Source organism: Megascapheus bottae, chromosome 5, assembly GCF_031878675.1.
Source record: "Megascapheus bottae isolate mThoBot1 chromosome 5, mThoBot2.hap1, whole genome shotgun sequence".
NCBI classification, from domain to species: Eukaryota; Metazoa; Chordata; class Mammalia; order Rodentia; family Geomyidae; genus Megascapheus; species Megascapheus bottae.
In genome coordinates, this window is record NC_143513.1 from 17,520,894 (window position 1) to 17,531,106 (window position 10,213).

Below are 10,213 nucleotides of genomic sequence, written 5' to 3' on the forward strand. Positions count from 1 at the left end.
AACAAAGAAATCCTAGGCCATAATTTGAGCTCTGCCTAGTTTAGTGACATAGCCAAGGAAGATCTCCAGACACATTCATCTGAAAGGAAAAGGTTAAAGAACCCTGAACATATATAAAAAGTGTTTTGTTTAAAAAAATAAACAAACCAGGTTTAGGAAAAGAACAACAATAAAAAAGATCTGCAGAATCACTAATCCAAAGGAAAAGGATAAAGGATTCTGAATATGTTTTTTTTAATTAAGAATCTGAGGCTTAGGGAAAATGAAAAACAATAAAATACCATGATCACAGAAAGTATTGACCTTTGAGAGCTTGCTCTACTCTTGGAATCAAGCATGAATATTCTCATTATCTTGGAACCTTCTAAACCTAAGAGTAGAGATACTAAGCAGCAGAGCTAATGCTTAAATTTAGGGATACTAGACCCTAGAACACACAATTACATGCTGTACTATGCCTAATTATAATCAGACATGTTCTTCCAAAGAAACTAAAATGTGAAACCATGTCCCAGCATATTGCTGGAGAACTGCTGCAATTCTGATCCCAGAATTGGGACTCAGGCAACTTCATCACGGACATGTGACCCACACAAGTAGCCCAGGACCTCACTCTCTGGAAGTTATGGAAGTGATCTACTAAGTAAGGGGTCTGAATTCATTAATTATTGTCACTGAGATAACATGTCTGATAAAAACAACTTAAGGGAGAAATGAGTAATTTTTTTTCTCAGAGTTTCATAGATTTCAGTCAATGGATTCCTTTCTTTCAGGTTTTTGTACATACAGAAATATCATAGAATAAGGTCATAATGGAAGCCAGGAAACAGACACTTAGAAGAAGGATTCAAGACAATCCTTCAGTGACCTACCTACCACCTCCAGCTACATCCTACCCACTTTCTAACTGGGCATTTGCCCTTGAACTAATCAGAAGATTAATCCACTGGTGAAGTTAGAACATCACAATCCCATTACCAATCAAAAATCCCATCTCCTGACAATGAAGTCTTTAACACATAAGCCTTTTGAGAAACACTTGATATTCAAACCACCCAGGGCCCAATATTTTCATTTCTGCCAGCCTGGTTTAAAGTGTGAGAACCTTTATCCTTCAGACCCAGAGAAATGGCTAGAGTTATAAGAACCCTTAACAAAGGAGAAAAATCCGTAATTGGGGTAAGGAACATTTTATTGAGGACAAAAACTGTAGAGAAGTAAATTGAATTGCCTGAGATTCAAACTCATCATGGACAGGTTTAGGAATCCCAACTCTCATTGCTTTACTCTAAACTTCATAAGAAAGAGGAAGGGTATGAAAAGAGCTCTACCTAACGCCATGAACACCACAAAAATCTAAAATGAGATTCTCTTCAATTATATAATGGAAAAAGCAATAGCAATACAGAGTTTTAAATTCAAAGCAAAAATGATAAAAAGAAAAAAAAAGGTTTAACCTAGCATTCAGCGAGAGTCAACTACAGAGAGATCCAGCTCTATCCTCCCTTGCCATTACAGCTCCCACCCCACAAGTGTTCTTTGAATACGACGTGTGACTAATGCAGGGAGAATTATGTCTACTGCCAAGGCAGTTCTGCTTGTTTTCATTTTACCTCGTACTTATAGAACTTGCCTTTCCCTCACTAAGCAGAGCCAGAGCCATATAGAATCACTTGATAAAAACAGAATGTGGGGAGTTTAGATAAGTGATAGAGCACCTACCTACCAGGAACAAGGAACTAGATATGACCCATAACACCAGCACCACACACACACACACACCCTACCCTCAGACCACCACCACTGCTGCCACCACCATAATCAATAGCATTATAATATAAAACCGCTTTTGAAAGTTTAAAGAATATTCCATGAAGATAGTATTTATTGATAAGAGCCCATTCATTGTAAACCATCAATCTTTTAATATCAGGTACATAACTATCAATAGATAGTTATTTCCTTTTGGTGTGCTCATTTGACACATGAACTACATGAACTGTCACACACCACACCCTTCCATGGTTTAGAATTTGAGGTTATTTTACAAAAAGTCAAATAACATGAGCTTAAACAAGCAAGTGTATGCTATTATTCAGTAAGAAGTTCAAAAACAAGTGGATAAATTAGAGATGACATTTACAGGAAGTTGGTGGGGAGATCAAAACAAAAATAATTTCACAAACATTAGGCTGCAAGTTCCAGTATACTCACTATCAACGAACCACAAATGCCTAAAAATAACTAACACTCAGGAAAACAAGCTCCTCTGTGACCATGTGTTACACATAAATCACTTAGCAGAAGCAAAGTAGTACCAGGAATTCCTGTCTAAGTCTTACGACATGTTCCACATAGTAAATTCCTTTTGAGGAACTCTCTTGATGTGGGTGGCTGTCATCTCACACAAAGGCAGTTCTGTCAAATCAGATTGGAGCTTTAGGTCCAGGCAAACAGCTGTCTGCCCTACTAACTATATAAATCCTATCTATGAACATATTTTAGGTAAGTCCCCAAAGGAGGAGCAAGACCACCTGTTCCTGTAAAACCTCCAAGCTGTACTGACCTAAAGTATTCTGAAACCCTCTTGAAGACCCACACAATCACCTAAGTAACAAATGGAAGTCAGGCTCTCTTGTGCAATCAAAAACCAGGAGTGAAAAGGCCTGAGCAGAGACTATTTGACCTTTGTGTGTTGTGTTGTGATATTATAGACTTTGAGCAAGACTTTCAGTAACTTGGTGAAGGAAAGCACATTCATGTATTTGCCATCACATTTCCACTGTCTTCCATGAAATAGTTCCAGGGATGAGTCTGTCAGTAATCATTGCCCCTAGCAAAATGATTACCCTTGATATATCATCAGTAAAACAAAAAACCCACTCTTGTAAATGGAATGAGTATAACTGTGACATGAATTTTCAGAAAGGACTGTGGCTGAATAATTTTTAACTGTTTTTTTTACCTGCATCCTTCTATGAAAGAGAAGTTTTCTCCATTCATTTTTGCATTTTCTTTTCTTTCCTTGCCTTCCTTCTTCCTTCCTTTTCTCCTCCTCCTCCTCTCCATCCTCTACCTCTTCTTCTTCCTTTTCCTCCCTATCCTCCTCCTTTTCCACTTCCTCCTCCTTCTTTTCTTCCTTTTCAGCCTCTTCCTCTTCCTTTCCTGCAAGCTGAACTTGCAGGGCCTTCAGTTTCCAAGAAACTGAGCTGAAATCTGTTCTTGAGTTCCTTGACTCATGAATTCTCAATGGTTGTCCTCAAATGACCTACAATCTCTCTCTTTTGTATTTTTTCTTTATACAAACACATTTGGATTAAGAACAAAGACTTTGGATTTATATTTCTCTTATTTCTGACCTTTCAGTATAAACTATGGAAAGTTAGTAAATATTTTGGGGACTGTTTTGTATTTGTAAAATGTGAGATGGTGTCATTACTCATACATATATAGTAATCCCACAGTCCTCATCAAGCTGCAGTAAGGATCAAAGGAAATACTATATAAAAAAGATCATATGAGATAATTCTCCCTCTCTTCCTCTTTTCTTTCCTTGTGGATTATTCCAAGGCAAAATTTAGAAATGGCTTCAACTGCCAGTGCTGGTGGCTCGTGACTGTAATCCTAGCTATGGAGGAGGTTGATATCTGATGCTTGCCATCGGAAGCTAGCCCTCTCACAAAGTCTGTGAGACTCTTATCTCCAATTAACCTCCAGAAAACTGGAAGTGGTACCGTGTTCAAGTAGTAACATATTAGCCTCAAAGCTGAAGAGCTCAGGGACGGGGCCCAGGCCCAGAGTTCAAGCCCCACAACTAATAATAATAATAATAATAATAATAATAATAATAATAATGAGGAGGAGGAGGAGGAGGAGGAGAAGAAGAAGAAGAAGAAGAAGAAGAAGAAGAAGAAGAAGAAGAAGAAGAAGAAGAAGAAGAAGAAGAAGAGCGAGACTCAACCTACTCTGATCTAGCTCTTCTTGCTCAGATAACCTGAGCCCAAGAATCATTCACTCATTCCCCAGAGTAAAAACAACGGCCAACTAGCTGTGTCTTTTGGATCACAACAACCTTTTCTTCACCCTCACAAACAACTTTATCATCCATCTGCAACTCCTGCTCAAAAGATCCCTGCACTGGGCCAGGAGTTTGGCCAAGTGGTAGAGTGCTTGCCTAGCATGCAGTAAAACCTGGGTTTGATTCCTCGGTACCACATATATAGAAAAGCCAGAACTGGTGCTGTGGCTCAAATGGTAGAGCACTAACCTTGAGGAAAGCCCAAGGACAGTGCTCAGACCCTGAGTTCAGTCCCCAGGACTGGCAAAAAAAAAAAAAAAAAAAAAAAAAAAAAAGATCCCTGCACTAAGGACAATGGAGACACTGGAAGGTTGGCAAAAGTATCTCATCTTCAGAGTAAAACAGGTGAATTTTCGAAACAACAATTAAAAATGAATTCACTATTTTAATTCACTAATCATTGTTCCAGTCAGTAAAGAGAAGATAAACTACATCAATACATTCTTACAATAAGCATATGAATTATAAACCGAGAGCTTTTTTTATTAAAGATTAGATACTGCGAGCCTCCAATGGCTAGCAAGAACTGCATAAAATAATCTCTCTCTACGTTATCATTTTTACCACAGCTGTACCACTGTTCTAGTGGTATTAAGATAGAAAGATGAGATGCTCTTGGAAAAGGCACTTAAAGAATATTGAAAAGAGGGGCTAAAGGGTAGTGCAGCTCAGTAGTAGATTTCTTGTCTAGCTATGCAAGGTCCTAAGTATGATCCCCAATACCACAAATAAAAAGCAAAGGAATCTTGGGGAAAAAAGAGGAAACAGGATAAACACTAAGAAAGTGCAATCCTTATTTTAGTTGTTTAATCATCTGGAAGTCATTCTTCATCTCTTTGAAGATAACTTAAAGATTCCTGTATTTTCTAATTAGATTTTAGCAGATTATTTTTTGTCAGTCATGGAACTCTGAGCCTGGACGTTGTCTCTGAGCTCTTCAGCTCAAGGCTACCTCCCTACTCCTTGTACCACAGCCCCACTTCCAGTTTTCTAGTGGTTAATTGGAGATAAGAGTTTCATGAAGCCTGGGATGGCTTTGAACCGAGATCCTCAGATGTCAGCCCCTTGAGTAGCTAGGATTAAAGGTGTGAGCCACTGTGCCCGACTTCAGCAAAAATTTTGTGTAAAAATTTAATAACTCATTGCTCACACTTGTTCCACTGTTATCAAATAGAATTACTCCAAAGTCCCAATATTTTTTACTCAGATAACATTCTGGGTAAATTCAGTATTAAACTTTCTATGCATATATGTATGCATATTAGGATGACTTCTTTTACTGTTTAAATTAATAATAAGTAAATTAGTAAATTCAGGATATTTTGCTCTACTTTTGGTTCTAAACAGTAAATTAAAAGATAATCCCAAAACAGAATTAGAATTGTCTATCTCTGCCTTTTTTTTTAATTTCATAAGATCAGCTTAAAAATCAAAAGCCATAATCAGTAGAAACCTTGGTCTCTCCTAGCAGAGATTTACAGTAGAACAAAACCTAGATACATAAGGCCATATAGGATGACACTAAATGAAATGACCTCCAGGATATAGAAACAAAAGCCATTTAATGAATGATTGTTGTCCTTAATGTACTATGTTATCTCTCATCTCTTTTGCTGTCCCTTGGTTACCTCATATTGTTACAGCATTTTACCTTGTTATCTGATACAGTATATATATGCTTATTTGGTTATTTGAAATAGGATAGGGAAGGGGGGGAACAAAATAGGGGGTTGGGTGGGGAGAGGGAAATGGGGACCAAGACATGCGAAAGAGTATCAATGTTTGTGAAGTAATGCACCTTATATCTGGTGAATATATTAATTACAATAAAAAATATGAAAAAAATCAAACGCCATCTCTTCACAGCCCAAAGTGACTGAGCACATTCTCAAGAAAGCACATATTATATACACCTCCCCTACACTGAGAGCTGGTGCCACGCTCAAGGGCAAGCTTGCTTTACTCTCTACAGAGACCCTGCTGCTCGGCAGAGCTGGTGGGCTCCTTGTAGGCACCTGAAGAACTGGAGCAGGAGATTTGTGCTTACAGCACCACCTGGTGCCAGGTCGGGGACTTCCTGGATTGCCCTTCAGAGAACAGGTCTTAGTCTTGATGTCTTCCCCCAACCAGTTCAATACAAAACATTAGTTCTCAGTGTTCCTTAGCATCCAAATCAACACTGGTACTTGTAAAAAACAATGCTGATGCTCAGAAAGCATCCCAGGAATCTCACGTAGGGTCAGGTATCATTGTCACTGTTCTTATAGAAGTCTCCCAGGAGATCACACACACACACACACACACACACACACACACACACACACACACACACACATACACAGAGATAGGAGCCACTCGATCAAAATAAGATGAAAATAATGTGTATGCTTCATTTCGTTATGTTTTACATAAGTATATTCCACACATACTAGGATATATGGCAGCTTAAGATACACATCTTCACAAAGCAGTTCCTCCACTGGAATAAGACACTGATCGAACATTGTGCAAAATGTAGGATTTCTGTATGAACAGGAAAGGGCAAAGACCACCTTCTCTGTTGCAAACCCTTTAAAGGTAATGGCTAATGATCACATGGTCTTATGAAGGCAAGTTCTGCTCTCAGTCTTAGAGTCAAAGACTCCACCTCAGTCCCATTGGTTGTGGTTCCTGTTGCTTTGTCGTTTTGTTTTTTTTTTTTTTTTTTTTTTACAATTGTAAGCTGTGATAGATACACTTCTTCACATTAAGGCAATTTAAAGTCGGTGTTCTGCTGATGGATAAAGCAAAGTGTTTTCTTATGATTGTGGAGGAATTTCCTAGCTCATCATAAAATTGCATTAGGGATACAGTCTGAGTTCAGCAACTCTTTTTAAAACAATATATGTTTGTCTAGCATTATTCACTTCAAACAGCCTTCACAAAGGTAAAGCATTGACAGATAATTTAATCCTAGCGCTGGCCACATACTATCTTGACCCAGCCATTCAGTAATTGCTAAAAAAAAATAGTATATTGATTCTAAGTATGCTGCTACTAACATACTTTAGAACTGACAAGGAAGGTTGAGATTGATGGCGTTGGGAATTACAGGGAAACTAGCTCTGAAACTGAGGCTGAGGGAATAATCATTTCTTGCCTTTGAATATACAAACTCTGACATATTGTGATTTTTTAATTAGCTTAGATGTATGGTTTAAAAGAAATAGATAAATGGACAAATGGTCCACGGACAAATGAAGGGTACAGCATTAGCATTAAGGTTTGATTTCCTGAAGAGCAGGTGTTACCATTTTTTTTAGATTTCAATGTATCATAACTCATACAAAAATTCTGCATGATATCAGTAGAATTACTGAACGGCAATAAACACAAGGCATATTTACCTAAAGGTAAAAGACAATGAGAAAAGATTCAATAGTAAGCAAGATGGCAGGCCATCCATAATAATCATGCAGAGAAGACATCCTCTATCAGTCTCTGGTAGAGCTCAATGTATTACAGAGAAGGAATGTGAGAAGATCATGTGAGCAGTTTGCAGTTTGAAAAAATGAAGCTAGCTACTGGAATTCACATTGTGAGAGAGAAATTTTAGAATTGTTAAATAAACATCATATTACCAATAAAACCAAAGTTACAGTGGATAATGCAGAAAATTGCTGAGAATATGTTATGTACAAAAGACTATGTAAAATATACAGTATGATGCCTTTTGTTATGCAAGCACATGCAAACTGCAGAAGTTTTAGTAGAGAAAATCACAAGGATAAAATTAAATTCTCATGCTCCCTCAATTTTTGTGTGTCATGTGATTTTATTCTAATCCATTCATATAAAATATTAACATGATAATGTACTATGTTGTCTCTCATCTCCTTTGCTGTCCCTTGGTTATCTCATATTGGTATAGTATCTCACTTTGTTATCTGATATATTGAATTTATTTGTATTTGGATATTTGAAATTTGATAGGGAAGGGGGGAAAACCAAGACGGGTGGGGGGTGTGGGGGGGGAGGGAAACGGGTACCAAGACATGTGAAAGGGTATCAATGTATGTGAATTAATGCACCTTCTATCTGGCAAATATCATGTAACCCTTTTACTAATTACAATAAAAAAACAAAAAAACAAACAAAAAAAATATTAACATGAGAAGGAATATATATAGTAAAAGAAGTGCTTACTGTGTATATACACCTGGATAGTAATCAATGTCCATATTATTTGTATGAATACTCATGCATTCGTAGTCATTCAATGCTCATCATTTTGTGGATCAAGAATAATCTATTGGGGCCGGGAGTTTTGCCTAGTGGTTAAAGTGTTTGCCTAGCATGCATGAAGACCCGGGTTCGATTCCTCGGTACCACATATAGAAAAAAGCCGGAAGTGGTGCTGAGGCTCAAGTGGTAGAGCTCTAGCCTTGAGAAAGTCCAAGGACAGTGCTCAGGCCCTGAGCTCAAGCCCAGGACTGGCAAAAAAAAAAGAATAATCTATTACATTTCGGGAATGGTAATATATTTGTTATTTTATAGTTTTGCAAAGTTACTGCAACTTTCTCTTAATAAAGCTAAAACAATCTACTACTAAAGACATCAACACTTTATGTATTAATTGTTAAATATCACCATCATCTTCCATTATCTTCTCAGTTCTTTTATGTCATGATACTTCATATATTATAAATTCTAGTTTTTTTACTTGGCCTTCTCTTTGTTTACATGGTTAGAAAGGCCTTACTTTGACTGAGATGAAATCAGATTATGCAATTATAAGTTCATATAAATATCTAGTTCTTTTCTTTTACCCAATAAGGGAGCTTGAACTCAGGACTTCACACTCTCACTGGGCTTATTTTATTTATTTTTTACTCATAGCTGGCACTTTACTACTTGAGAGTTACCTCCATTTCCAGCATTTTGCTTATTTGGAGGTGCAAGTCTCTCAGATCTGGTTCCAAACCATTATTCTCAGATCTCACACTCCTATGTAGCTACAGTTATAGGTGTGAGCCATCATTACTAAGCAAAATGTCTAGTTATTTATGTCTTTAACTTTTCTGTTAGGAACTCTAATCAGCAAGATTTTAACTGTGATATATGATATGGATATGAGAATATTTACCTTCTACATTACTTATGCATTACTTTAACTATTACTAAAAATAAATCCATCAGGGTACTAGTGACTCAAACCTATATCCCCACTGCTCAGGAGGCTGAGATCTGAGGATCAAAGCTTGAAGCCATCCAGGGCAGGAAAGTCTATAAGACAATTATCTTCAAACCCCAAATGGTAGAAATGGAGCTGTGGCTCAAGTGATATAGCACTAGCCTTGAGCAAAAAAATAAGCCTAGATACAGTTCTTAGGCCTTGAGTTCAAGCCCAAAACCAGTATAAAGAATAAATAAATAAATCTACTATCTCTTATAACATATAATAAATTTATGTAAATATATGGATATGTACGTAATCAACTTTTGTCCTTCTGTTCTCTCAGTGGAGGTCAGTTTTCACATATGTCTAGCAATGACAGAGTTTCAAGAATTTTGAACATGTAATATGACATAAAAGGATATTCTATTCTATTTTTTAACATATGTACATTTAACGTATAAACCAATACATTTTAAATGTGTTATTCAATGTTTTAAAATAAATTAATGTATACAAATATGCTTTTATAACAACGGGTATACATATATATGCATATAATAGATTTTGTTAATAGCTCTGGCGCTAGTAAACACATTTTAAACGTGTCATTCAATGTTTTAAAATAAATTAGTGTAGGGGCCAGGAGTTGACCTAGTGGTAGAGTGTTTGCCTAGCATGCACGAAGACCCAGGTTCAATTCCTCCATACCATATACATAGAAAAAAGCCAGAAGTGCTGCTCAGGTTCAAGTAGTAGAGCTCTAGCCTTGAGAAAGTCCAAGGACAGTGTTCAGGCCTGAGCTCAAGCCTAGGACTGGCAAAATTAATTAATTAATTAATTAATTAATGTATACACATATGCTTTTATAACAATGTGTATACATATATATGCAAACAATAGATTTTGTTAATAGCTCTGGCATTAATAAACACTTGAGAAATACTTTAGATAACCTAGAAGTTTCTTATCAGATAGTG